General features: G+C 39.1%; 1 protein-coding gene across 3 annotated transcripts in view; it reads right to left on the bottom strand.

The window, feature by feature from the left end:
• SPRY3 (sprouty RTK signaling antagonist 3) overlaps window positions 1-25,042 on the bottom strand; it is a 144,682-nt gene that overhangs the window by 99,522 nt on the left and 20,118 nt on the right. The window lies entirely within an intron of this gene.

Here is a 25,042-nt window from a genome sequence, read left to right as displayed (position 1 = left end):
CAGGTTGTATGCAAATTAGGCAAGCACTTTACCACTGAGCAATATCCCCAGATTCAAGAATAAATTTTAAAAGACTTTGTAAAAGATAACTAAGGAATAAAATAGTATAAGTATTTAAAATGGATTGTATGATGTGAAGGAACAGAAACATAAGGATAGATGAAGGATTAGAAAAAGAGAGGAAAGAAGAATTAACTTGAAAGTAACCCTCTAAAAGCCATTGATGACTATTTAGAGACACATTGGAAATTATTCAGTGGATATTTAAAGCCCAGAATGTATCCCTTTATTACTTGTCTTATCTAGGTTGCTCATTTCCAAAAGCAAATCATTGGAATGAAGCCAGTAGTGCATTAGGATTACTAATGATTTACTGTCTATGATTGCCATTTTTTATTTGAGAGACACCTTCTGGGATGCTAGATATATTCCTGAAGTAACTCTTATATTCCATCTCTTGTCACTCTTTTGCTTTGTGTCTACTTCAAATCTTGAAACTCAATATTATTCTGGGATTCTCAGAGTAAATACCTTTCCTTATCTTCCATGTTTTATTGTTGATCCTCTTTTCTCTTTCTTATGCCAAACATATAGAATATTCCAGTCACTTTGTTCAAAGCCATGATTATCAGCTCTTATGGTAGTCTATTTCTGATTTCCTCTCTGCTCTGTGATGTAGGATTATCCATGTTAAAGACCTAATGGCTCAAGGATACTTATTGAGGATTGGTTCCCAGCATATTATAATTACAGAAAATGAACAGAGTCATATGTGGAATCTGTTACAACTGGACCCTTGTGCCAGGAATGTGCATCTTTGTTATTAGCTTGGGATAAACTAGGTACATTCTGGTTTGGATATACCCACTTTTGTCCCAATATATATATCCAATATATATGCCCCTTCTTGCAGGGATCCATTTGTTCTTGCTGGCACCTAGGACCATGCTTCTATCAGTAAGTCCCCAAGTAAAGCGCAATACCAGATCTGTCTACCTCTTTTTCTTAGTTTCATGGAACCTTAATCTGATTTCAATACAATGGGACCAAATTGTTCTGAAACAATTGGCAAGCCATCCAGAAGATCAAGGAAATAGGCAAGGGAGGGAAATTTGAGTTGGCCCATCTAACTATTCAGGAATATAGTGTTGCAGAATTGCTGGAAGTTGTAAAAACTTTTAAACAACTGGTTTTTGAAAGTCTGACTGCCTGGATGATGAGACTCTAGGACACAGGAATGGAGGGTGTTTCTGTGACAGTTATCAAAACTGAGAAAATGAGTAATATTACCAATCATCAGCCCTTAAGCAGTACCTACATAATGCCCATCAAATCAAGAAAATTATTCCCTTATAAATTGGATCATTTGGGGCATGAGAGAGACATGGCCAAATAAAGGAGATCTAACAGAACAGGCACCCCCATAGGAAAGCATTGAGGAAGCCCAGGGTGTTCTGCTGGAATTGGACATGTGAGAAGCCATGTATACCTGATAAAGCAGTTTTTACAGCTGGAATGAAAACCAGATGTGAAATACCCCTTGAGACTGGCACAGTCCTTTTATCTCCCTCTTCAGCCTAATTGCCAGACAGGATATTTATGATGTAGGTAAGGTTATTGCTGGCCTGGAAGAAACTGAATGTGGCTAGGACAGGATGGGACTTGTAAGAAGGTCTCACAGGAAAAAAAAAGAACAAATAAAGGGAGATAAAAGAAGCAGGAGGATTCATAAGATAAATGAAAGCAAACGTGGCATGCTTTTGGACCGGACGTCAGAGAAAAGACAGATATACAGTCTAACACACCCTTAGTAACTTATGGAAGGAACATTAAGCCCAACAACAGTTGCTATCTATACACAAAGGTAAGACATTTCTGCCTTCTGGCATTGACATGGGATAGAGTCCTCCCATTCCATTCCTTGTGCTTAATGGTGGGGTCACCTTAGAGTAAGGGCCATAGGAGTGACCAGAGGCTTCATTTGGAACTCACTATTTAGTTGGTCCTCCAAACAAAGAAAAGACCATTGCTCCATAGTTGGTACTTATCTCCTCAGTCCCTGAAAACATTCTAGGGATGAATATTCTTTAAGTCATAGGACAATTTTGACTTAAAGTCCAAGTAGAAAAGGCTGTATTTAAAAACAAAGAAAATGGGACCCTGTTAACATTCCAGCTACTAGGAAGGTAGTAAATATGGAGCAGTGCAAACTACCAGGTATGCATACTGAAACTGGGGAAACCACAAGAGAATTATAGCAGGTTGGGATTTTACAACCTGCCCATTGTGCCTTCAGTAATCCTGTGTGGCCCATGAAAAGGCCACATGAAACTTGAAGAATGCGGGGGATCCAACATGGCCGCCGGCGAGGAAGCAGCGATTCCAATGTCTCCACATTAACGGGATCAGAAAGACCCATTGGAACAGCGGCAGTCTACCTACTGAGGAACTTCTAGCAAAATTCTGTGAAGAGGGGACCTGCCGGGAATTGGTAGGTTTATTAGAAGTGTCAGTTTGTCTCAGACAAGTGGATCTTGGCCGGTCACGCGGGCGCGGAGGTCTAGTCCCACAGCCAGCAGCCGCTTCAGAAAGCGGCCGGAGGCCCCAAGCGGCGCGGTCCGCCCGAACCCGCAGATGGCACCCGCCATCTCGCTGTCCCGGAAGGCCCCGTTCTCGCTCAGCGAACGGCCACTCCACCCGCCCGGATCTTAGCCACGCGGCGGCGGCCCGGCGCAGTGAGAAGTGTTCCCGCCGGGCCCAGCAGACAGCCCGTGCCCTCCGGGCTCTACTAACAGCCACGCCCACCCGACGAACGGCTCCCCCCCACCAGACAGCGTGAAGGGAATCTAACCAACCCTTTACGAAATAGCGAACTGGGAACTAAAACCAGAGATTGTGTCAGACCAGAGACAAGCCAGTTCCACCCCTCCCTTCGGACACTCCGGCAAGGAGCCAGGGGCCCGCCATAGCAGAGAGGGGAAGTCACCAAAGTTCGGCCAAAGAGATTCCTTCCCAGCAGAATCTACTTTAGCAGGTGTGTGACTCCCACCCACACCAGATACAAACAACCGGGAAACTTCAAAATCTCTCCGTGGGCGTGACCGTAAGGGCCAAAGGACTCTCAACCCCCAACTCCCCCTACTGCCAGTGACGAGGGCGTGACTGTAGGGGCAGAGGGAAGCAGAGAAGACTCCCCACCCCCAAATCCCCCAACCGTGAACTGAGAGGGTGTGACGGTAGGGGCGGAGGGAAACAGAGGACACTCCAGACCCCCAACTCCTCCTACCACCAGCAGTGTGGTTGTGACTGTAGGGGCTGAGGGAAGCAGAGGGGATCCTCGACCCCCAACTCCTATTACCACCAGCAGCGACACCAATGGTCTTAGCTGCCAGACTCCGAAGGTGTGCCCACCAAAGGGGTCCGGAAAAATTAAACAATTGACTCCCAGACTACAGCTCCACAGCACTGGGGCTTAGATGAATGACAGCGAGAGTGCTCAGTAGTTAGGGAAATAGAGCACTCGGTGGGGCTGAAAGTATAACCAAATCCTTGGGGAACTGCCTCCAGTGAGCAGGACCTGGCTGGCTGGCAGGAGGAAGGGGAGGAGGGGCCGTAGAAGTGAAACGGCTCTGCACCAACAGGATTGAGAGACTCCCAGGAACCGCCTTACAGGGATTGCTGTTGACACATTGAGGGCAAAACTCAGCCCGGAGGGCACAGCTTTGCCTACGGGAAGAGAAGAAAATGGATCTCTAAGACCTAATTTTATTTCCTATTTCATTTTAATTTTTTCTCTCCCTTTTCCCTCTCTCTCTCCCCTTCCAAGTTTTACTGCTCTTTCCATTCTCCTCTATGCTATCTATCTCCCTCTCCTTCTTTCTTTTCAAGAGCACTTACCTTCCCCTTCCCCCCCAACTTTCATCCCCAAGCATTACGTCCTCCATTTCGTGTAACTGTCTAAATACAAATAGGTGTGCGCCCTCCCCCCGCGCCTGCAAGGTAGCCGGACCTGCAACCCACCAGCAGGTCAGGCCCAGCAACCTGGGAGTGGCAGAGCCTCCCCCACGCGCCTACAAGGTAGGCACAACTGCTACCAACCAGCAGAACAGGCCCAGCGGCCTGCCGATGTGGTAGACACAGTGCCCCAATTGGAGGAGGAGCAGAGCCCCTGCCCGCGCCTGCGCAGGAGACTTTGCAACTATACAAGAGTAATACAAATATATAGGGGGAAAATTCAACAACACAACAGTCTCAGTAAGCAGAAAGAAACGCGAATACTATGAAGAGACAAGGAAAGAAAGGACCACAAGCAATGCAGGTCAACTCAACGTTAGAAGAGGTAATATCTGCAGCAGATGGAATGTCAGATAAAGAATTCAGGAGATACATGCTTCAGATGATCTGGAGTCTCAAGGAAGACATTAGACAGCAAAATCAGACAATGAAAGATCTCTTCAACAATGAAATACATAAACAAATCCAGGAAGCAAAAGATCAACTATACAGGGAGATAGAAGCTATAAAAAACAAACAAACAGAAATCCTAGAAAGGCAGGAAGCAATAAACCAACTTAAAAACTCAATTGAGAATACTACCAGCAGAGTAGAACACTTAGAAGATAGAAAGTCAGAAAATGAAGACAAAGTATTTCAACTTGAAAAGAACATAGACAGCTCAGCAAGACAGTTAAGAAACCATGAGCAGAACATCCAAGAGATATGGGATAACATAAAGAGACCAAACTTAAGAGTCATTGGGATACAGGAAGGCATGGAGGTCCATACCAAAGGAATAAACAATCTATTCAATGAAATAATATGAGAAAACTTCCCAGACTTGAAGAATGAGACAGAATCCCAAATCCTAGAAGCCTACAGGACACCGAATGTGCATAATCATAAGAGATCCACACCTAGATACATTATAATGAACATGCCCAACATACAGAATAAGGAGAGAATTTTAAAAGCTACAAGAGAAAGGAAACAGATTACATTTAGGGGTAAACCAATCAGAATAACAGCTGATCTCTCAACACAGACTCTGAAAGCTAGAAGATCCTGGAATAACATATTTCAAACACTGAAAGAAAATGGGTTCCAACCAAGAATTGTGTATCCAGCAAAATTGAGCTTCAAGATGGAAGATGAAATTAAAACCTTCCACGATAAACAAAAGTTAAAAGAATTCACAGCTAGAAAACCATCTCTCCAAAAAATCCTCAGCAAAACATTACAAGAAGAGGAAATGGAAAATAACAATGAAAACCAACAGTGGGAGGTAGGACAGTAAAGGGGGGGAAATAATCAAAGAGGAAAACAAACCATATTCAGTAACATAAATAAACAAATATGGCTGGAAGGATAACCCATATCTCAATAATAACCCTAAATGTTAATGGCTTAAAATCACCAATTAAGAGACACAGGCTAGTAGAATGGATCACAAAACATGACCCAACAATATGCTGCCTACAGGAGACGCATTTGATAGGAAAAGACATACATAGACTGAAGGTGAAAGGTTGGGAAAAATCATACCACTCATATGGACTTCGGAAACAAGCAGGAGTGTCCATACTCATATCAAATAAAATAGATTTCAAGCCAAAGTTAATCAAAAGGGATAAAGAGGGACACTGCATACTGCTCAAGGGAACCACACACCAACAAGACATAACAATCATAAATATATATGCCCCAAACAATGGTGCAGCTATGTTCATCAAACAAACTCTTCTCAAGTTCAAGAGTCTAATAGACCACCATACAATAATCATGGGAGACTTCAACACACCTCTCTCACCACTGGACAGATCTTCCAAACAAAAGTTGAATAAGGAAACTATAGAACTCAATAACACAATTAACAACCTAGACTTAATTGACATATATAGAATATAACACCCAACATCAAGCAGTTACACTTTTTTCTCAGCAGCACATGGATCCTTCTCAAAAATAGATTGTATATTATGTCACAGGGCAACTCTTAGACAATATAAAGGAGTAGAGATAATACCATGCATCTTATCTGACCATAATGGAATGAAACTGAAAATCAACGATAAACGAAGGAAGGAAAAATCATGCATCACTTGGAGAATGAACAACAGGTTACTGAATGATCAATGGGTTATAGAAGACATCAAGGAGGAAATTAAAAAATTCTTAGAGATAAATGAAAACACAGACACAACATATTGGAATCTATGGGACACATTGAAAGCAGTTCTAAGAGGAAAATTCATTGCATGGAGTTCATTCCTTAAAAAAAGAAAAAACCAACAAGTAAATGATCTCATACTTCATCTCAAAATCCTAGAAAAAGAAGAGCAAAATAACAGCAAAAGAAGTAGAAGGCAAGAAATAATTAAAATCAGAGCTGAAATTAATGAAATTGAAACAAAAGAAACAATTGAAAAAATTGATAAAACTAAAAGTTGGTTCTTTGAAAAAATAAATAAGATCGACAGACCCTTAGCCATGCTAACAAAGAGAAGAAGAGAGAGAACTCAAATTACTAGCATACAGGATGAAAAAGGCAATATCACAACAGACACTTCAGAAATACAGAAGATAATCAGAAATTATTTTGAATCCTTATACTCCAATAAAATAGAAGATAGTGAAGGCATCGATAAATTTCTTAAGTCATATGATCTGCCCAGATTGAGACAGGAGGATATAGACAACCTAAACAGACCAATATCAATTGAGGAAATAGAAGAAACCATCAAAAGACTACCAACTAAGAAAAGCCCAGGACCAGATGGGTATACAGCAGAGTTTTACAAAACCTTTAAGGAGGAACTAATACCAATACTTTTCAAGCTATTTCAGGAAATAGAAAAAGAGGGAGAACTTCCAAATTCATTCTATGAGGCCAACATCACACTGATTCCTAAACCAGACAAAGATACTTCAAAGAAAGAAAACTACAGACCTATATCTCTAATGAACCTAGACGCAAAAATCCTCAATAAAATTCTGGCGAATCGGATACAAAATCATATCAAAAAAATTGTACACCATGATCAAGTAGGATTCATCCCTGGGATGCAAGGCTGGTTCAATATATGGAAATCAATAAATGTTATTCACCACATCAATAGACTTAAAAATAAGAACCATATGATCATCTCTATAGATGCAGAAAAAGCATTCGACAAAGTACAGCATCCCTTTTTGTTCAAAACTCTCGAAAAAATAGGGATAACAGGAACATACCTCAACATTGTAAAAGCAATCTACGCTAAGCCCCAGGCTAGCATCATTCTGAATGGAGAAAAGTTGAAGGCATTCCCTCTAAAATCTGGAACAAGACAGGGATGCCCTCTCTCACCACTTCTGTTCAACATAGTTCTCGAAACACTGGCCAGAGCAATTAGACAGACGAAAGAAATTAAAGGCATAAAAACAGGAAAAGAAGAACTTAAATTATCACTATTTGCAGATGACATGATTCTATACCTAGCAGACCTAAAAGGGTCTACAAAGAAACTATTAGAGCTAATAAATGAATTCAGCAAAGTGGCAGGATATAAAATCAACACGCATAAATCAAAGGCATTCCTGTATATCAGCGACAAACCCTCTGAAATGGAAATGAGGACAACCACTCCATTCACAATATCCTCAAAAAAAAAATAAAATACTTGGGAATCAACCTAACAAAAGAGGTAAAAGACTTATACAATGAAAACTACAGAACCCTAAAGAGAGAAATTGAAGAAGATCTTAGAAGATGGAAAAATATACCCTGTTCATGGATAGGCAGAACTAACATCATCAAAATGGCGATATTACCAAAAGTTCTCTATAGGTTTAATGCAATGCCAATCAAAATCCCAATGGCATTTCTTGTAGAAATAGAGAAAGCAATCATGAAATTCATATGGAAAAATAAAAGACCCAGAATAGCAAAAACAATGCTAAGCAGGAAGTGTGAATGAAGTGGTATAGCGATACCAGACTTCAAACTATACTACAGAGCAATAGTAACAAAAACAGCATGGTATTGGTACCAAAACAGGCGGGTGGACCAATGGTACAGAATAGAGGACACAGAAACCAACCCACAAAACTACAACTTTCTTATATTTGATAAAGGGGCTAAAAGCATGCAATGGAGGAAGGATAGCATCTTCAACAAATGGTGCTGGGAAAACTGGAAATCCATATGCAACAAAATGAAACTAAATCCCTTTCTCTCGCCATGCACAAAAGTTAACTCAAAATGGATCAAGGAGATTGATATCAAACCAGAGACAAGGCATCTGATAGAAGAAAAAGTTGGCTAAGACCTACACACTGTGGGGTCGGGCTCCAAATTCCTCAATAGGACACCCATAGCACAAGAATTAATATCTAGAATCAACAAATGGGACTTGCTCAAACTAAAAAGTTTTTTCTCAGCAAAAGAAACAATAAGAGAGGTAAATAGGGAGCCTACATCATGGGAACAAATCTTTACTCCTCACACTTCAGATAGAGCCCTAATATCCAGAGTATATAAAGAACTCAAAAAATTAGACAATAAGATAACAAATAACCCAATCAACAAATGGGCCAAGGACCTAAACAGACACTTCTCAGAGGAGGACATACAATCAATCAACTAGTACATGAAAAAATGCTCACCATCGCTAGCAGTCAGAGAAATGCAAATCAAAACCACCCTAAGATATCATCTCACTCCAGTGAGATTGGCAGCCATTATGAAGTCAAACAACAACAAGTGCTGGCGAGGATGTGGGGAAAAGGGTACACTTGTACATTGTTGGTGGGACTGCAAATTGGTGAGGCCAATTTGGAAAGCAGTATGGATATTTCTTGGAAAGCTGGGAATGGAACCACCATTTGATCCAGCTATTCCCCTTCTGGGTCTATTCCCTAAAGACCTAAAAACAGCATGCTACAGGGACACTGCTACATCGATGTTCATAGCAGTACAATTCACAATAGCAAGACTGTGGAAGCAACCTAGATGCCCTTCAATAGACGAATGGATAAAAAAAAATGTGGCATTTATACACAATGGAGTATTACTCTGCATTAAGAAATGACAAAATTATAGAATTTGGAGGGAAATGGATGGCATTAGAGCAGATTATGCTAAGTGAAGCTAGCCAATTCCTAAAAAACAAATGCCAAATGTCTTCTTTGATATAAGTAGAGTAACTAAGAACAGAGTAGGGAAGAAGAGCATGAGAAAATGAATAACATTAAACAGGGATGAGAGGTGGGAGGGACAGGGAGAGAGAAGGGAAATTGCTTGGAAATGGAAGGAGACCCTTAGGGTTATACAAAATTACACACAAGAGGAAGTGAGGGGAAAGGGATAAATAATACAAGGGGGAGAAATGAATTACAGTAGAGGGGTAGAGAGAGAAGAGGGGAGGGGAGGGGAGGGGAGGGGAGGGGGGATAGTAGAGGATAGGAAAGGCAGCTGAATACACCAGACATGAGTACGTCAATATGTAAATCAATGTAAGTGTAACTGATGTGACTCTGCAATCTGTATACGGGGTAAAAATGGGAGTTCATAACCCACTTGAATCAAAGAGTGAAATATGATATATCAAGAACTATGTAATGTTTTGAACAACCAATAAATTTTTAAAAAAGAAAGAAACTTGAAGAATGACTGCAGACATGCAGAACCAGTTTGTCTTCATTGGAAGGGAAAGCAGTGGACATTTTCTACTGATACAACTTGGTCCTATCGTATTGGTGATATCATGAAGATTATGCTCTACTCTTTTCTAATTTTTATGTTTGATTATGAAATATTTCAAACATACAGAAAAAAATTTAAGGTGCCTATTTTTTACTTGCACTAAATATGTGCCAACTAAAACATATTATTTTTTTATAATTAAAATTTGGGGATCAGTGTTTGCATATTTGTCCACAACCTTTGCAACTTGCTTTTTTACTTGGTATTATAAAAATGTATTAATATTGTTGTACATTGATCCAGTTCATTCACACAACTGCTTCATATTATCTACCTATCACCTTCAACAAAAGTCAACTCATAGTGGACCAAAGGCCTAGGAATTAGACCACAAATTGCAATTGCTAGAACACAACATAGGTCCAACACTCCAACATATTGCAGCAGCTGCCAAGTTCCATAGCAAGAACCCTAAAGCTCAGGGAATAAAACAAGGAATTAATATGTAGGATGGCATCAAATTAAAGAGCCCTGCACAGAAAAGGAAACAATTAAGAATGTGAAAATAAAGCCTACAGAATAGGAGAAAATATTTGCCAACTACTCTTCTGACAAAGAATTAATATACAGAATATATAAAGGATTTTAAAAACTTAACACTAAAATAAAACCAAATAACCAGTTAATAAGTGGGTAAAAGCACTAAAAAGATACTTCTCAAAAGAAGAAATACAAATGGCAAATAAATATAAAAAATGTTCAACATCCCCTGCAATCAGGGAAATGCAAATCAAAACTACATTGAGATTCCATCTCACTCCAGTTAGAAGGGCAATGATTAGAAACACAAATAATAATAAATGCTGGCAAGGATGTTGGGGAAAAGATATACACTCACATATTGTTGGTAGGACTGCAAATTAGTTCAACCACTCTGTAGATAAGTAGAAGTTTCCTCAAAAGACTAGGAGTGGAAGGACCACTTCTTGGTATTTATCCAAAAGAAATAAATTTAGTATATTATAATGATACATGCATACCAATATTTAAGGGAGCACAATTCATAATAGTCCAGTTATGGAACCAGCCTGGGTGTCCATCTACAGATTAATGAATAAATATGTAAACACAATGGAGTTTTACTATGCCATAAAGAAGAATGAATTTATGGAATTTGGTGACAAATGGATGGACCTGAAAAACCGCATGGTGAGTGATATAAGCCAGAATCAGAAAGTCAAGGGTCAAATGTTTTCTTTCATATGCAGAAGCTAGAGAAAAATAAGGGGAAAGGGGGGTGGAGGCCATAAAGATAAAGGGAAGATAGTGTGGAGTAGAAGGAGCTTAAGAGGGAGGGAGGAGAGATAAGAAAGGGAAGGAAGTGCAGAATGAATTTGACAAAATTATTATGTGTATGTATAAATATACCACAGTGAATTCTGTCTTTATTTATATCTAGAAACCATCAATTAGAAATAAATAAACAAGATGAAGGAAGAAAATTGTGTATAACTATAAATCAGTCAGTGAATTAGCCCCTCATGGGGATTAACTAAATAGGGGGAGGAAGAAGAGAAGAGAAAGGGAGGCACCAAGGACTGAAATTGAGTAAATAAATCCCATGCATGTATTATTATGTCAAAATGAACCCAAATATTGTGTATATCTATAATACACTAATAGAAACTTAAAGTATATATAAACTTGGGATAAAGTTAAGGGATTGAAGTTGGGTGTGGTTGTGTACCCCTGTAGCCCCACCAACTCAGGGGCTAAAGCAGAAGGATTGAAAGTTTGAGGACAACCTCAGCATTTTAGCAAGACTCTCAGAAACTTAGCAAAGGCCTGTCTCAAAATTTTTTAAAAAGTAAAGAATGGGAATGTATCCCAGTGGCAAAACAGTCCTGGGTTCAATCCCCAGTACAAAAAAAAAAGAGAGGGAGAGAAAGAAAAATAAGAGATTGAAACATCATATATACCATGCAAATATGCAAATACTAATCAAAAAAAGATGGACTAGCTGTGTTAATTTTGTAAAAAGTAGACTGAATGAAAGGAAAATTATTTGGGATAAGGAAAATATGCAAAACATAATGACAAGGGATCAATTCACCAATGAAATATAACAGCCATATCTACCAAATCAAAATATTTCAGGCATAGACTTGAAGTCAAAAATTGTTATGAAATACAAAGAATGAGATGATATATTGATAAAAGGGTTGAATAATTAACTATCCACAACAATTGTAAACATTTTTGCATATAACAAGAGCACCCTAAAGTAAAGAAAGAAAACTGACAAATGAATAGTTGTATGATAATAGTTGGAGACTTCAATATTCCACTTTCAATGATGGATAAAACAGACAGGAAATCAGTGTAGAAATAGAGGACTTTAATGGCACTATAAACCAAGCGGGCCTAACAGACATATATAGAATACTTCACCCAAGTGTACTCAAGAACACATGACATATTATTCATGATAGAACAAAAAACCAAGGCTCAACAATTCTTCCTGGTCTTTCTGTGGAGCACTCCTTCCTCCCTAAGCAGGACCCCTTCTGAAATTAAGGTTTTATTATCACTATCAGATAATTTCTCTATAGCTATCAAAGACAGAATGGTGGGAAAAGATAGAATTTCTATCACTCATCTTAGGAAAAAGGAATTCTAGTTTCTGTGGCATGTCTTTGGGGAAAAAAGAAAACAGGTTGGGAAGATAGGAGGGGAGAGAGAGAGAGAGAGAGAGAGAGAGACTGACTTTGCTTTTTGAGGCCTAAAGTACTTCAATGGTTTGGATATAGTTTCAGTGTGTTACTTGCAGAGAGCTCCCAATGAGGAGATGCCTAGTGGAATGGGGCAGGGGCCTCAGATATGCATAGCTACACAGTAGGAAAAACTGGATGCAACAGGCAAAATCAACCTACCACAATGTACACAAGATGTAAAATTTGTGATTTTTTGGTCTTGCCTTGGGCTGATTATTTCTTTCTATTATTTCTCCTTTTTAGAATGGGAATTGTTGCAGTTTAGATATGGAGGTATCCTCCAAAAGCTCACATGTGAGACAATGTAAGAAGGTTCAGAGGAGAAATGATTGGGTTCTAAGAGTCTTAACCCAATCATTGAGTTAATCCTGGTGGGATTAACTGAGTGGTAACTGAAGGCATGTAAAGTGTAGCTAGAGGAGGTGGCATTGGGGGCATGCCTTCAGGATATATATATATTTGTATCTAATGAGTGGAGTGTCTCTCTGATTTCTGATCATCATGTGAGCTGCTTACCTCTGCCACCTTCTTCTCTGCCTCACCTCAAGCCCAGAGGAATAGAGCCTGCTGTCTATGGACTGAGACCTCTGAAACCATAAGCCCTCAAATAACCTTTTCGTCCTCTAAAATTGTTCTTGTCAGATCTTCTGGTCACAGTGACAAAAACTTGACTAAAACAAGAATGTATACCCTGTGCATGTTCCACCATTATAAAATAGAAGTAGGTAACTTGGCTTTATGAGCTTACAGGTAGAAGGAGTTTGCTTTGAGTGTCAGATGAGACTTTGGACTTTTGTATTAAGGTTGGAATGATTTACGGACTACTGGAGATGGAGTAAATATTTTGTATTGTGAGTACATGGGTCTTGGGGGCCAGGAGAACTATGTCATGGTCATCAGAGTGGAATCTTTATGATTGAACACTGGTGGCCCAATGCAGGCCCTAAACTCTGGACCAGCACTATGAGCCAAAATAAACCTCTCTTCTTTATAAATTTCACAGCTTCAGATATTTTGTATAGTAATAAGAATTCAATAACAAAAATGTCCCAATATTATAACTAAACAACACCTTTTCACTTTTATAGTCCTGAAGTGTTCTGAAGCTGTTTCATGAACCATTCATAAAACACTAAATATTTTGACCTGTTGTTCTAGTCATTGGTGGTTATGGAAGTTATGAGCCAGAAACTACAGATGAAAATTCACACACAAACACACATATTTGATAGTATTAAGGAAATATTTTGGTGGGATAATGGTATTATGCTTATGTCAATTAAAAGAGTATCTTAGCTGGGTACAATGCAGCATGTCTATAATCCCATCTATTCCAAAGCCTGGGACATGAAGATCACAAGTTCCAGATCAGTCTCAGTAATTTATCAAACTCTGTCTCAAGTTAAAATAAAAAAGGACTGAACATGCAGCTCAGTGGTATAGCACTCCTGAGTACCACAAAAGAGTATCCTGTATAGATACACACTGAAAATTTTACTGAAAAAATGATAAAATATAAAGGGCTTTACTTTAAATTAATGTAGATGGGGGGCTTGGCGACGCGTGAAGCAGCTGTGGGCTCTCTCGGAGCTCCATTCCCTCTGCCAGAGCCAGAAGGCGGCGGTGGCGGTGGAGGCCTACGCCACAGAGGCGCCTCGGGGCTGCCGACCACTGGGACCCGGACCTGCATCTGGTCGTCACGGGCATCGGCAGAGCCACTTTCCCTTTGCACCTCACCCAGGGACGCAGTCCCGCACTTGCTGACTTTGTTTTCAGGGTAATCCTGGCCTTATAATATAAGTTAAGAAGTATTCCCGGAGATCCAACATGGCGGCAGGCGCGGAGAGATCAAGTCTCTGACCTCTTCAGCTGTGCGAGCATACGGAGTCGTAAACTGTCTAAATGCTGTTTTAGACAGCTATTTTCTCAGGATCACTAGGCAATGCTGAGCTGACGTGGATCTGGGGCGAACAGTTTGGGCCTCTCAGAACTCACACTGAGCCCGGATCGGCTGCATTCAAGCTCCGGTTCGCCTGCTTCTTGTGACTCAGCACTAACGATCCCACTGAAATAACTGGTCAGCCCTTCTGATCCTACGGAGGTAAATGCCAACCGAGCCTTCATAGGTAGTGGCCACAGATTTGAAACGGGGCTTGGGAGAGACAGTAAGGACCCACCCGTTGCATTGGTCACCCGGCAAAGGGAAACGAACTGTCGCCATTTGCAAGAGATACCACCATGGCAGAGAACTGACGTCATCAGACTACGGCGGAGGAGATAACTTCATTGAAACCTGCGGCTACAGGTGTGTAATTCCCTAGCCTTCCCTCTCCACACATCGGGGAAACCTTAAGGGCCCCTCCCAGCTCTCCTGTAAGGGCCCCTCCCAGCTCTCCCGTGAGCTCGATAGCCAGACCGAGGGAATCAGACGTGGCGCGGGACCCGCAGCGCGGAAATCCCGGCTACCGCTCCCACCAGTGCTGACAACTGAGGTCTCTTGCACCAGCTACCGGGGGCGTGGCTACCGGAGGGCAAGTAAAATTCGCTGAGGATTCTCAGCCCCAAGCTCTACAAACTTAGGGTCTGAGGGAATGGCAAACAGGGAGAGTGTGCCCAGTCGTTCATGAAAACAGGGCTCCCGGGAGCAGCAGACCTGGCGTGTAGCCAGTATTGTGGTGAGCGGCACAGGTGAGCAGGGCCTGGCTTGAGGAAACATAAGAGAAGGCCCTAGACACTCAGGATTGGAGACCTGCCCAGTCTGGGAAGAAGAGCTGCTGCACAGTGATTGGTTCCCACCTATCAAGAAGAGAAGCTTGGCCCAGTGGGCACAGCGCCACCTACTGGAAGAGAAGTTAATCAAACTCTATGACTGCATTTATTATTATTTTTTTTTTAATTTGGGTTTTTTTTCTTTAATTTTCATTTTTTGTTGTTCTTGTTGTTCTTTAACTTTTTTTAATGTTTTTAATTTTTTTATTTTATTATTATTATTTTTTAAAAAATTTTAATTTTCATTTTTTTATTATCATTATTATTTTTTAAAAAAATTTTTCTTTCTTTCTTTATTTTCTATCTTTTTTTTCTCTTTTGTCTTTCCATTTCTTTTCAATTTTCTTATCCCCCCTTCCTTGAATTCTACCTGCCTACTCTCATTCTCTTTAGTGACTTCTTCCCTTCCCTTCTAATACCTTTCCTCCCAAGCATCAAATAAATTTATAGGAGTAAACAGTAACTCAGCAGTCAAACAGAACAAGAAGTATCATGAGCAGCTACAAAAAGCAAGGAAGAAAAGGAGTACAAACAATGCAGGACAGCCTAAATATTCAGGAGGACCTAGAGTCATCAGAAAAATGGTCATATAAAGAACTCAAGGAACACCTTAGACAGATGGAATGGAACCTTAAAGAGGATACAAGACAGCAAATTCAAGCAGCGCAAGAACACATTGAGAATGAATTACATAAACAGATAAAAGAAGAAGTTAAGCATCTTTATCAGGAGATAGAGATTATAAAAAATAATCAAACAATAATTCTAGAAATGAAGGAAACGATAAACCAAATTAAAAACTCAATTGAGAGTATCACTAACAGAGTGGAGCAAGTAGAAGCCAAAACGTCAGATAAAGAAGACAAAATATATCATCTTGAAAAGAGTCTAGCCAACTCAGAAAGGCTGGTAAAAAATCGACGCACGAGCCGAGTGATCCACCGCTAAGAGTCGTATGAGGTTTTAGAAGGAGGGCCGCGGGGGCCCAATCCCGCTGGTCCTGGCGCGGCACCGGCTCTTCTCCCCCCCCCACAGACCCCCAACCCCACTGCACAGGCGCACGGAGCGGGAAGACGGGGGAGAGAAAGAGAGAGAGCTTGCCTCCCTGCCGGCCAAGCACACAAGAGTACCGGAACAGAAACCGAGTGGTGGTCGAGAGGTTTTTCCACGACGGGGCCCGCGCGGCGCCGCAGGACCGCACCGGGGCACGGCCGGGCGCACGGAATGGGCCCCACAGGCGCCCGGGAGTTCCCACCACCCCAACCCCAAGAGTTATGGGATAACATAAAAAAACCAAACTTACAAGTCATCAGGATAGAAGAAGGTACAGAGATTCAAACCAAGGGAATGAGTAACCTGCTGAATGAAATAATTACAGAAAACTTTCCAGAAATAAAAAAGGAAACAGATATACAAATTGAAGATGCATACAGGACACCGAGCATACAAAATCACAGTAGACCAACACCAAGACACATTGTTATGAAGATATCCAATATACAGAACAAAGAGAAAATATTAAAAGCTACAAGAGAAAGGAGACAGATTACATTCAGGGGTAAACCAATAAGGTTAACAACGGATTTTTTCATCACAGATGCTGAAAGCGAGAAGATCCTGGAACAACGTATTTCAAACACTGAAAGACAATGGATGCCAACCAAGAATTCTGTATCCAGCAATATTAAGCTTCAGGTACAACAACGAAAAAAAATCTTTCATGATAAACAAAAGCTAAAAGAATTTGCAGCCAGAAAACCAGCATTGCAAAGCATCTTGAGCAAAACACTACACGGGGAAGAAATGAAAAACAACAACCAAAACCATCAGTGGGAAGTGCCTCGGTAATGACAGAGGGCGGGGGGAAAGCTAATCATGGAAAAACAAACTAAATTTAAAAAAAAAAGATAAATAACCAAACATGGCTGGCAGTACAAACCATATATCAATAGTAACTCTGAATGTTAATGGCTTAAACTCTCCAATATAGCGACATAGGCTGGTAACATGGATTAAAAAAACAAATCCAACAATATGTTGCCTCCAGGAGACACATCTAATTGGAAAAGATATACACAGGCTGAGGTGAAAGGTTGGGAAAAAATATACCACGCACACGGTCCTCGTAAGCAAGCAGGGGTGGCCATCCTCATATCGAATAAAATCGACTTCAAGACTAAGTTAATCAAAAGGGATAAGGAAGGACATTATATACTGTTAAAAGGATCCATTCACCAACAAGACATAACAATTATCAATATTTATGCACCAAATAATGGTGCTGCGACATTCATAAAACAAATTCTCCTCAAGTTCAAGAATCAAATAGACCACAACACAATAATTATGGGTGACTTCAACACACCTCTCTCACCATTGGACAGATCCTCCAAACAAAAGTTAAATAAAGAAACTATAGAACTCAATATCACAATCAATAACCTAGACTTAACTGACATATATAGAATATATCAACCATCATCAAATGGATATACTTTTTTCTCAGCAGCACATGGATCCTTCTCAAAAATAGACCATATATTATGCCATAGGGCAACCCTCAGTAAATATAAAGGGGTGGAGATAATACCATGCATTTTATCTGATCATAATGGAATGAAACTGGAAATCAATGATAAAAGAAGGAAGGAAAAATCCTACATCACATGGACAATGAACTATATGTTACCGAATGATCAATGGGTTACAGAAGACATAAAGGAGGAAATCAAAAAATTCTTAGAGATAAATGAAAATACAGACACAACATATAGGAATCTATGGGACACAATGAAAGCAGTTTTAAGAGGAAAATTCATCGCCTGGAGGTCATTCCTCAAAAAAAAGGAAAAACCAACAAATAAATGAGCTCACACTTCATCTCAAAGCCCTAGAAAAGAAAGAGCAAAACAACAGGAAATGTGGCAGAAGGCAAGAAATAATTAAAATCAGAGCGGAAATCAACGAAATTGAAACAAAAGAAACTATTGAAAAAATTAACAAAACTAAAAGTTGGTTCTTCAAAAAAATAAATAAGATCGACAGACCCTTAGCCATGCTAACGAAGAGAAGAAGAGAGAGAACTCAAATTACTAACATATGGGATGAAAAAGGCAATATCACAACAGATGCTACAGAAACACAGAAGACAAATAGAAATTATTTTGAAAACCTATATTCCAATAAAATAGAGGATAGTGAAGACATTGATAAATTTCTTAAGTCATATGATTTGCCCAGACTGAGTCAGGAGGATACACACAATTTAAACAGACCAATATCAATGGATGAAATAGAAGAAGCAATCAAAAGACTACCAACTAAGAAAAGCCCAGGACCGGATGGGTATACAGCGGAGTTTTACAAAACCTTTAAAGAAGAATTAATACCAATACTTTTCAAGTTATTTCAGGAAATAGAAAAAGAGGGAGCTCTGCCAAATTCATTCTATGAGGCCAACATCACCCTGATTCTGAAACCAGACAAAGACACCTCAAAGAAAGAAAACTACAGACCAATATCTCTGATGAACCTAGACGCAAAAATCCTCAATAAAATTCTGGCGAATCAGGTACAAAGGCACATCAAAAACACTGTGCACCATGATCAAGTAGAATTCATCCCTGGGATGCAAGGATGGTTCAATATACGGAAATCAATAAATGTTATTCACCACATCAATAGACTTAAAAATAAGAACCACATGATCATCTCTATAGATGCAGAAAAAGCATTCGACAAAGTACAGCATCCCTTTTTGTTCAAAACTCTCGAAAAAATAGGGATAACAGGAACATACCTCAACATTGTAAAAGCAATCTACGCTAAGCCCCAGGCTAGCATCATTCTGAATGGAGAAAAGTTGAAGGCATTCCCTCTAAAATCTGGAACAAGACAGGGATGCCCTCTCTCACCACTTCTGTTCAACATAGTTCTCGAAACACTGGCCAGAGCAATTAGACAGACGAAAGGAATTAAAGGCATAAAAATAGGAAAAGAAGAACTTAAATTATCACTATTTGCAGATGACATGATTCTATACCTAGCAGACCCAAAAGGGTCTACAAAGAAACTATTAGAGCTAATAAATGAATTCAGCAAAGTGGCAGGATATAAAATCAACATGCATAAATCAAAGGCATTTCTGTATATCAGCGACAAAATTTCTGAAACGGAAATGAGGAAAAACACTCCATTCACAATATCCTCAAAGAAAATAAGATACTTGGGAATCAACCTAACAAAAGAGGTGAAAGATTTATACAATGAAAACTACAGAACCCTAAAGAGAGAGATAGAAGAAGATCTTAGAAGATGGAAAAATGTACCCTGTTCATGGATAGGCAGAACTAACATCATCAAAATGGCAATATTACCAAAAGTTCTCTATAGGTTTAATGCAATGCCAATCAAAATCCCAATGGCATTTCTTGTAGAAATAGAGAAAGCAATCATGAAATTCATATGGAAAAATAAAAGACCCAGAATAGCAAAAGCAATTCTAAGCAGGAAGTGTGAATCAGGCGGTATAGCGATACCAGACTTCAAACTATACTACAGAGCAATAGTGACAAAAACAGCATGGTACTGGTACCAAAACAGGCAGGTGGACCAATGGTACAGAATAGAGGACACAGAGACTAATCCACAAAGCTACAACTTTCTTATATTTGATAAAGGAGCTAAAGGCATGCAATAGAGGAAGGATAGCATCTTCAACAAATGGTGTTGGGAAAACTGGAAATCCATATGCAACAAAATGAAACTGAATCCCCTTCTCTCCCCATGCACAAAAGTTAACTCAAAGTGGATCAAGGAGCTAGATATCAAATCAGAGACACGGCGTCTGATAGAAGAAAAAGTTGGCTACGACCTACATATTGTTGGGTCGGGCTCCAAATTCCTTAATAGGACACCCATAGCACAAGAGTTAATAACAAGAATCAACAAATGGGACTTACTTAAACTGAAAAGTTTTTTCTCAGCAAGAGAAACAATAAGAGAGGTAAACAGGGAGCCTACATCATGGGAACAAATTTTTACTCCTCACACTTCAGATAGAGCCCTAATATCCAGAGTATACAAAGAACTCAAAAAATTAGACAATAAGATAACAAATAACCCAATCAACAAATGGGCCAAGGACCTGAACAGACACTTCTCAGAGGAGGACATACAATCAATCAACAAGTACATGAAAAAATGCTCACCATCTCTAGCAGTCAGAGAAATGCAAATCAAAACCACCCTAAGATACCATCTCACTCCAGTAAGATTGGCAGCCATTAGGAAGTCAAACAACAACAAGTGCTGGCGAGGATGTGGAGAAAGGGTACACTTGTACATTGCTGGTGGGACTGCAAATTGGTGCGGCCAATTTGGAAAGCAGTATGGAGATTCCTGGGAAAGCTGGGAATGGAACCACCATTTGACCCAGCTATTGCCCTTCTCGGACTATTCCCTGAAGACCTTAAAAGAGCGTACTACAGGGATACTGCCACATCGATGTTCATAGCAGTACAATTCACAATTGCTAGACTGTGGAACCAACCCAGATGCCCTTCAATAGATGAATGGATAAAAAAAATGTGGCATTTATACAGCATGGAGTATTACTCTGCACTAAAAAATGACAAAATCATGGAATTTGCAGGGAAATGGATGGCACTAGAGCAGATTATGCTTAGTGAAGCTAGCCAATCCCTAAAAAACAAATACCAAATGTCTTCTTTGATATAATGAGAGCAACTAAGAACAGAGCAGGGAGGAAGAGCAGGAAGAAAAGATTAACATTAAACAGAGACATGAGGTGGGAGGGAAAGGGAGAGAAAAGGGAAATTGCATGGAAATGGAGGGAGACCCTCATTGTTATACAAAATTACATATAAGAGGTTGTGAGGGGAATGGGAAAATAAACAAGGAGAGAAATGAATTACAGTAGATGGGGTAGAGAGAGAAAATGAGAGGGAAGGGGATGGGGGATAGTAGGGGATAGGAAAGGTAGCAGAATACAACAGTTACTAATAGGGCATTATGTAAAAATGTGGATGTGTAACCGATGTGATTCTGCAATCTGTATTTGGGGTAAAAATGGGAGTTCATAACCCACTTGAATCTAATGTATGAAATATGATATGTCAAGAGCTTTGTAATGTTTTGAACAACCAACAAAAAAAAGAAAAAAATAAATAAAATAATGTAGATGAAAAATTGCCATGAATTGAATCTATGTGATAGATATATGGGGATCATTATACTATTCTGCTTACTTAGGTATAGGTTTCAAATGTTTCATTTTAATTAACTTGTTTAAATCTTTGCATAATGTATACCTACATCAAAACATCACATTTTACACATTTTGGTAGTAGGATGTGACTTCTCTGACACCAGACGTTTCTGTCTGCAGTGTTGAGAAAAGGCATGTAATAGATGTTTAAGAAATGTTTATTAAATGAAAAAAAAGAAGAAATTTTGTTGTAGTCAATTAAACCTATTATACTTGAGTATTTGATTACTGTTAACTCACAATTTAAATGATCAATTTCACTAAAATTTATCTAATATTATATACCATATCAGATCTACCAAATAGTATCTGAAATTAATCTGTAAAAATACTACATTAAAAAGGGTTGTTTGTTTTGCCAGAAGCAAACTGGTAATTTAAAATGAATTTTGTAGTCCTTCTTTGGCCACAAGTATATAATGATGATAGTTTATAGATAGATAGATAATAGCTTGACAGACAGATGATATAAATACAGATAAAAGATTCATGTATATATAGCAAAAGTGATGAAAATATTTCACAAATTTGAAAAATATTTTAAAATGAATTTCAAAATTAAAATACATTTAAATTTTATTCATTATCTGTGATTTCCATTTTTTCCCTCAAAAAATACAATATTTAGGTAATAGTTCTCTTAAAACATCTGCAAACATGCTCAAGATTTGGGGTACAGGATTGTTGATTATAAAGGAAATCCATTATAAACAAATGCCAGAAAAAATCCTAAGTGAGAAAAGATGTTGTAACTGAATTAATAGTCATAATTACCAAAATTTTTCATATAAAACATAAGCATCATTTTGCTGCATATTCTCCCACTTGCTTTTTTCACTAAGGACTCAAAAAGGGAATAAGTGGAATAAGTGGCCTCCTATTTATCAAGGAATGTTTTAAATGCTAAATAATGCTTTTCTTAATATCATGTTTAATAAAAAGGAAAATAATAATGATTTTTTATCTCTAAATATGAACCAGGTGCTTTAATTCATTTTTTGAATTTTCATATTAATCCTGCAAGGAATGTATCATTGAGTTTATTTCACAAATGCTGGGACTCAAAAAAATTGGTCAAGATATTCTCTTAGTTTTTAGTATTATTTACTTGGGTAGGACAATCCTTCACACACCATGAAAAACACAGTGTCAAATGTATGGAACTGTATCAAAGGTAGTGATTTGAGAACCTCTAATGACTGCTGGATATCTGTTGAAAATGATTCTCTATGATCCCGCTTGGGGTTCTGACTTCAAACTTAGGGACCTATCTGTTGCTTTGTTTGACTCAAGAAGTCACTGCTAAAACTACAATCTTCAGATAATTAAAAAATTTTGAGACTGCTATCTCTTGAATAGGAAGTAAATTGAAGAGAGAACCTTGTGAGTATATGGACTTTTTAGTCCAACATATCAAGGTAATTTCCTGGATACTATGATAATCTGCATTATTGTTTCCACCTATTCTAATTCCTGACTGTTATACATTTGTATATGTACTATTTTTGCAAGAACTGTAGCATTTTTTTTTGCCTGCCTTGAAAAGTCATGCCCTAGGCATCTCCATTTTTTTCAAGTGAGTATACATGGTCCAAATAGATCATATCCTATCTGAGTTCCATTAAAGATTGAAGATGGGGTTGGCCATCTCATTTTATATCATAGAGTTTGGACTCCAATTGCAGGTAGTGATTTTGCTTACAGTATCCCCAATATTTCAGAGATGAAATATATCCTAGAGGTGCTGGGTTTGTGTCTCAGTGGTAGAACATTTGCCTTGTATTCATGGGGCACTGGGTTCAATCCTCAGCACCATATAAATAAATAAAATAAAGGTATTGTGCCCATCTACAACAAAAATTTTAAAAAAGAAATAAATATATCCTAGAGCCACTAGAAACTATTTTCGAAAAGCATCAATGTTATAATTTCTTGTAAGCCCTCAGATGGTTATTAGACTTTACCACACATTAACTTTATATCCTAAATAATCTCACTTGGGAGTATAAAAAATGCCATGCAAGTTTTTTTCCATGAATATTCACCTTTCTGTCCCTAAACACCAGAGAGACTAGTTCTGTACTGACAACCCCTTACCTGCCCTTTGGCAGTGGTATCTGACTGAGAGAGTTTGTAATCAAAGTGTGAGCACAGCCTGATGTGGTGGTGCATACCTATAATCCAGTCATGGTAGTTCACATAATCCCAGCTACTCAGGAGACTGAGGCAAGAGGATCACAAATTGGAGGCCATCCCGGGGAACTTAGTGGGATCTTGTCTCAAAATAAAAATGGTTGGGGGTGTAGCTCATTGGTAGTGTATCACTGGATTCAATCCCCAGTATATATATATATCAAATAGATATATATGGAGGGGGGGGAATCCCAAGAAGGGGAGGCACCTCATCACCCATCTAGGGTTATCCCGAACTTCTCTGTTGGAGAGGTCCCTTTTAGATGAATAAATGTTGTGAGATAAGATGGGATACAAATGAAGAGCCTCCTGAATGCCTTGAGCTGTTCTAAAATTGAGTCTCTTGCCCAGGAAGTCAGTCATACTACTGAAGATGGGCCAAGCACTGCTGGTAATACCCTGTAAAGCCAAAATAAATCTTTGCCCATACTGGAATGAGGGGACCTTGGCTGATGCAATCCTGACTCCTAGAATGGAGTGGACACCATTTGGGAATTTGGCTCCCGGACTCATGAAGACACAATGTTTTCCTGTTGGTATATGATGATAGTCCAATTTGTTATATAAGAAACAATTGAAACAACAGGGAATGTTTAATTTGGGAAGAAGAAAACTCTTACAAGCAGGGGAATGGTAGAATAAAGGAAAATCCAAGAAAGATAGAGTGAGCCATGCAAATGGACAAGGATGAAAACCTAGGTTTAGCCTATCATCACAGCAAATCAGGAGGCTGAAACTGGAGGATCACAAGTGTAGGGCCAGACAGGGCAACTTAGTGAGACCCTCCCCCCTCAAAAAAATAAAAATGGCTACAAATATAGCTCAATGGTAGAGTGATTTCCTATATGTTCAATGCTCTGGGTTCAATCCCTAGTACTGGAAAAAAAAACTAGGTTTCCCAACTCCAGAACCCAGGGTCCTTGTCTCACCAGATGTAAGACTGGAAAAAAATAACTAACAGGTAATATGAGAAAAAATAATATGATTTGGTTAGTACAGTATAATTCATTGTCTTATGCATTTCTTCACTTAATCCAAAATGGATTAAAGCCATTTATAATACAAGACATGCATGGAACAAGTCTAGCCAAAAGAAAGGTTAACAACTACTTAGAACCACAAAATATAAGATGAACCAAACTAAGAAAAATGATAGTGGAAGAGTCTGATTACTAGCTGTTCTTGAATTCATGCTTTCTCTGTGAGCAACAATAGTTGCCAGATTAAGTTTTCAGCACAGAAGTGACAGTCATCATCACTATTGGCTGCAACAGAGTCTCTGTATTAGAAATAGCAGTGGAATGCTTGGTGGTAACAAAAAGAGGATTCCTCATC

This window comes from Spermophilus citellus, assembly GCF_964194105.1.
Source record: "Spermophilus citellus genome assembly, chromosome: X".
Classification (NCBI taxonomy): domain Eukaryota; kingdom Metazoa; phylum Chordata; class Mammalia; order Rodentia; family Sciuridae; genus Spermophilus; species Spermophilus citellus.
This window is presented reverse-complemented; position numbering and strand designations above follow the sequence as displayed.